Source organism: Pogona vitticeps, chromosome 2, assembly GCF_051106095.1.
Source record: "Pogona vitticeps strain Pit_001003342236 chromosome 2, PviZW2.1, whole genome shotgun sequence".
Lineage (NCBI taxonomy): Eukaryota > Metazoa > Chordata > Lepidosauria > Squamata > Agamidae > Pogona > Pogona vitticeps.
Window position 1 is genome coordinate 72731710 of NC_135784.1, and position 6333 is coordinate 72738042.

The window sequence follows — 6333 nt, forward strand, 5'->3', positions numbered from 1 at the left end:
TGGACTTCTATAGAGTAACTAATGAAGTGTTTCAAAACATTGTTTCCTTTATATTGGTGGCACGTAGGACTCTCCCTCCACCTCTAAGAAATGTAAAAAGAAAGAGTTACTTTCTTCCCTAAAAAATTATTTCCCTGGAGTCAATCAACACAAAGATAAATCCTTTATTACTGCATGCGTTATTGTTACATCGTATTGTTTTTCTATTGATGGTTTTCAGCACAGGATTTCCTGGCTTCAGATTAATTTTTATTTTCCTGGTCTTAAGCAGGGGATTTTCCATAAATCCGAGCCATTGCCCACCTCAGAGGTGCCTCTGTCTCATATACTGAGTTGATGTGCCTAGAGTTCTGTTCGTGGTTCAAAACCATTACCTCTCAGATGTCCAGCCCATTTTAACCGCAAGGGCTATGATACTGAAAAGATTCTTTTCTGAAACAGCTGTGGGCTGAAGGGAGTCAACTATGCAGAAGTCTGTGATTTAAGCAGGAAAGTTATATGTGAGTCTTTTCGTTTAAGGTCAGAAACTTTAGAATATGCTGAAGATAATACAAAGTCAATATGTGTATTCTTCTGTTGTCATTTCCTGGGATATTACAAATATTTGGCTTTTCCTTTCAAACAGACTAAACGATACTGAGAAAACCCATAAAAACGATTGGTAAACAGTCTGACAGTATGTCGTATATATAGCTTTTTCTTACACATATACTGTATATGGCTTATTCTTACACATATACTAATCTGCATTATGATTGAAGTTGTTGGCATACAAACCATGAAAAGGAGGTACCATGAGAAAATCTAGTTGAGAAAATCTAGTTATTTTTCTACAGTTCTGATTATTCATCATGTTGTAGTAGAGCAAACTTTTGTCCATAAACCTGACTTGCCCAGCCATATCTACTGAAAATTTCTCTTCTATGCAGCTGGGAAAGGCACAGGAACTCTTTTCCCCATGACCATATCTAGGTGGCTGGATCCCCTACTCATGAGGTGATTCATGCTCCTCTCCTCCTCTTTGGCTGTTTGACCAGACTCCAGCAGGAACCCAGGCTTCCCTATCCCACCTCCTTGGAGGATCACCCACTCAGACAAGGATGCAGGACAGGCAAATCCCTGCTCCTGCTGGGGACTGGTTGAACAGCTGAAGAGGAGAAGAGTGCACTCTAATTGGTGAGTGGGTCATGGGGGGGGGGGAGGAGGAAAGGAACACAAACCAGCATGAACCTCCAAAGATTTCTGCCCAACTCTACTTACAATGAAAGGCTAAAGCACCGAGGCTTTTTCATTTAGTCAGTCAGAGAAACAGGTTGCTGGACTAGATGAAGCTTTGAATTAATCTATTCGAGCTCTCCTTATCTTCTGAATACCTAATATACACTCATCTGACTTTACAATGCATCCCTTCCATGGATATAGAGAACATTTTTGTTATTGTTCATTTTTTTTTTAAATTATGCATTGGTTGTCTTCGTAAGAGCTGAGGGCAACAAACAATCTAGTTATTTTGCAGGTTTTTCAAAGATCATGAACTGAAAACCATTTAAAAATTATTTTTCATCACATCATTCCTCCAGGGGAAGAACTGTTCTGACTACATGAACTTCAGGACAAGACTGTGTCACATGAGCTTCGATATATGTACTAGCTTTATTGACTACAAGGATGTCTTTGACAAGGTACAGCACGGCAAGCTAACAGAGCTGTTGGTAAAGAATGGTCTTGATTCAAGAGATGTGAACTTAATTGACAACCTATATTGACAGTGGGATAACCAGTATGATGGTGTAGTGTATAGAATGATGGACTAGGACTTAGGAGGCCTGGATTCAAATCCCCACTTAGCCATGGAAGCTCACTGGAGATATGGATCTGGTAACACCACTCCTTAAATATCTCACTTACCTTGAAAGCCTTATTAGGGCTGCTATAAGTCAGCTCTGACTTGATAGCACACAACAACATCAATTACTGTTTATTTATTTATTATTATTAAATTACAAATGTTTTGTTTATAAATAAATAAATAAAAAAATAAAAAAATAAATAAAGTTAATTTAAAAGCTACACTGCAAGCTGAAGACCAAATGACAAAGGATGTAAAGATAGAAGCAGTACAAGAAGAATTTATACTTTCATGCTTGTTTTTCATTTTGTACTCCAAGAACATCTTGCTGATTCAAATGGGGCTACCTACAGCAGCCAATATACAGACTACATTGTTAGATGGTCCACAATTTTATTGAATAATGACAATGAAGTGTGTAATGAACAAAGTCTAACATTGAATTTTGAAAACCAAGTTCATAGTAAAATGCAAGCAGGACAAGAGCTGTGATAAACAACCCCATCCTGCAAAATTTGCAGTGGTGAGTTTAGATGAATAAGTATGAATTTATACATCAAAGCTCTTGTATTTTCCTCCCAACACCCAGCAGCTGGCAATTAGGAAGATGTTACCCAAAATTCTCTCCCTAAAAATATGACTATGTAAAAGATGCAAAATACTGCAATGCAAAGTGGAGAAACATTTAGCATGTTTTATGTATATTAGAGGAATCACCCTGAGGAGTCAAATAAGGATACCATATATAAGATCTAGATAAGATCATGCTGAGATTGTTTTATTGAAATTCTGCTTTTGCTAAAAACATTAAGAAGCTGGCATTGTCATTTACACACATCAAACAGCTTGTGAAAATTAAAAAATTGAAAACAACCAGCAGGTTAAAAACTGTGAATTCTGAAGACAGTAGGAAGAACAGATAACTAATTTCCTCAAACAGCATGAAATTGGCCACGGGCTTCAATTTCAGCAGTACAGCCTCAGAGTTAAAGGGACAGTTTACTGAACTAGCTTGCATAAAGAAGTTTTAACGTATCTGCTGTTCTACCATGGCAAACACTCTCTCAATCCTACCATATTTGTTTTCCTGCAAGTTTGTGGGGATAGGCTCAGGATACAGAGATCCCCCTTTTATGGTGCCAAAAGCAGCAGATAATTGCCCAATCATTTTATAATGTGCTATAGGATAAAATTAAATACTAGAGAACATGACTAATGGCATGACCACATCCATCAAATGAATGTGATAAAAGGACATGCATAGCTATGACTGTGGCCAATTGACATTTTACTCCAAATCAAAGTGGACTAAACTCACATATACAGTGGACCCTTGACTTACAGACGGCTTGACTTACAGACTTGAGTTACAGACTTCTCTGGCCGCAAAATTTAGGTTTGACTTGCAGACTGAGATTTGACTTACAGACCAGAAAAAAACCAAAATGGAACAAAAAAGGCCTGTTACGGGATTAATCGGTTTTCAATGCACTGTAGGTCAATGGAGACTTGACTTACAGACTTTTTGACTTGAGAACCGCCTTCCAATACGGATTAAGTTCTCAAGTCAAGACCCCACTGTATTCAAAACTCAATGGAGGATGAACAGACCTGTGGGAAAGTAGCTGTGCACAGCACTTTCCCTAACAAAATGAGAGGCATACTTCTAGGAAGAAAATCACACACAGGCAAACTGTTTGTAATGCAATAATAACTAGAAGCCAAAACAAATTTGTCAAGAACAAATCCTGCTAGACTAATCTTATCTCATTTTTTGACCAGGTAACCTCCCTGGTAGATGGTGGGACATAGACATAACATACCTTGAGTTCAGCTTTTGAGAAAGTCCACCATGATTTGCAAGCTAACTAGGTACGCGCTGGATAGAACTATCAAACAGATACACAGCTGGTTACAGAATAATACTAAGAGAGTTATTAGTGGCTCCTTCTCAAACTTGGAGGAGGTAACAAGTGAGGTACCACAAGGTTCAGACATAGGCCCAGTGTTCTTCATTTTAAAAAATTAATGACCTGGATGAGGGGGTGAAGGGAATGCTTATCAAATTTGTGTATGGCACAAAATTGGGTGCAATAGCTAATACACTGAAAGACACAAACACAATTCAAACAGACTTCATTATTCTATTTTTTGTTCCCAAGGACAAATGAAGGAACTTTAAAAACTGAAAGAGCAATAAAGCAATTAAAATACATGCAATGTACAACTAACATAGAACAAATGTAGTTGAGAACAGATGAAATCAAATCCAAACCAGCAGGCTAGCACCTATGCATAGCATTATGGCAGAAAATATGCAATGAAAAATTGTAAAAGAAGAAGAAACAATCTTCTAATAAGACAGAAAGAATCAAATGCAAAAGTGAATACTGGAACCAAGCTTCAGGGTAAGACTGCTAAAATAAAAAGTGAGCTCTCTACACAAGAGAGTTAATCCTAAAAAGGAGTTGAAGATAAGGCACAAATACCAGCCAGACAGCAACTGTGGATTCTTATACTAAGACTTTCAGCCCGACACCTCTTTGTGCATCTGATTTGATGCCCTATTTTTGGACACACAAATCACATAATTTTCTCAGGAGCAAAGTGTGGTGGAGGATGGTCTCATGCTGCCAAGGACACTTCTTTTCACGCGGCTGCTATCTGCAATTGCCACTGTTGCATGCCTCAGCCCAGTCTTACCAAAGTCCATGCAGTAAGGACGGATGGCTGAAGAAAGAACATGTGAAAATATAATCTATAACACCATTTGGACAGACTGGCGCCTTAGGAGGCAGGGCCGGCAAGGCACAGTACTTTAGGAGTAGGAAAAAGCAGCACAACTGGTGCCGCTTCATGCAAGTACGACATAAATAGGCCTATGTAGTTGATATTCATCTATGGAAACATGTAACTGAGAGCAAAGAAAGCTACTTCAGAGGAAGGACAATGCTTCCCATATCAATTCAGCTAGAGTGTTAGCTGATAGTTCTAAAACTTCCTAGGCAGGTATTTATTTAAAAAAGCATCTATTTTAACACTGTTATGACACGTGTCAGGCAACATTTGCTGTATTTAATTGTTGTAATTGTGAATAGGTGGATAATTTATTTATTTATTGAATTTATATGCCACCCACTCTACCCAGAGGTCTCTACCATCTGGGCTGCTAAACTCAGACTATGTAGGGTTTCTGTTGTCATGCTGACCCTCCTTGTGCTCTTTCCATCCTCATACTTTCCCACTTCCTCTGCTTCCAGTTGAATAATGGCTAGGCTTCAGCAGTATGTGGACTGAGAACTCCCAGAAGTACAAGCTGGATTCCGAAGAGGCAGAGGAACTCGAGACCAAATTGCTAACTTGCGCTGGATTATGGAGAAAGCCAGAGAGTTCCAGAAAAATATCTACTTCTGCTTCATTGACTATGCGAAAGCCTTTGACTGTGTGGACCACAGCAAACTATGGCAAGTTCTTAAAGAAATGGGAGTGCCTGACCACTTTATCTGTCTCCTGAGAAACCTATATGTGGGACAGGAAGCAACTGTTAGAACTGGTCATGGAACAACTGAGTGGTTCAAAATTGGGAAAGGAGTACGGCAAGGCTGTATATTGTCCCCCAGCTTATTTAACTTATATGCAGAATACATCATGCGGAAGGCTGGACTGGAAGAAACCCAAGCCGGAATTAAGATTGCCGGAAGAAATATCAACAACCTCCGATATGCAGATGATACCACTCTGATGGCAGAAAGTGAGGAGGAATTAAAGAACCTTGTAATGAGAGTGAAAGAGGAGAGTGCAAAAAACGGTCTGAAACTCAACATCAAAAAAACTAAGATCATGGCCACTGGCCCCATCACCTCCTGGGAAATAGAAGGGGAAGATATGGAGGCAGTGTCAAATTTTATCTTCCTGGGCTCCATGATCACTGCAGATGGAGACAGCAGCCCTGAAATTAAAAGGCGCCTTCTTCTTGGGAGGAAAGCGATGACAAATCTTGACAGCATCTTGAAAAGCAGAGACATCACCTTGCCAACAAAAGTCCGAATAGTCAAAGCTATGGTTTTTCCTGTCGTGATGTATGGAAGTGAGAGCTGGACCATAAAGAAAGCAGACCGCCGAAGAATTGATGCCTTTGAATTGTGGTGCTGGAGGAGGCTCTTGAGAATCCCCTGGACTGCAAGGAGAACAAACCTATCAGTTCTAAAGGAAATCAACCCTGAATGCTCACTTGAAGGACAGATCCTGAAGCTGAGGCTTCAGTACTTTGGCCATCTCATGAGAAGAGAAGACTCCTTGGAAAAGATCTTGATGTTGGGAAAGTGTGAAGGAAAGAGGAGAAGGGACGAAAGAGGATGAGATGGTTGGACAGTGTCATTGAAGCAACCAACATTAATCTGGCACAATTCTGGGAGGCAGTGGAAGATAGGAGGGCTTGGCGTGCTCTGGTCTATGAGGTCACGAAGAGTCGGACACGACTAAAC

General features: G+C 39.7%; 1 protein-coding gene across 1 annotated transcript in view; it reads right to left on the reverse strand.

Annotated features, from left to right (window-relative positions):
- The window catches only part of SYN2 (synapsin II), a 201446-nt gene that overhangs the window by 53561 nt on the left and 141552 nt on the right, over window positions 1-6333 (reverse strand). The gene's annotated exons all lie outside the window — the stretch shown is intronic.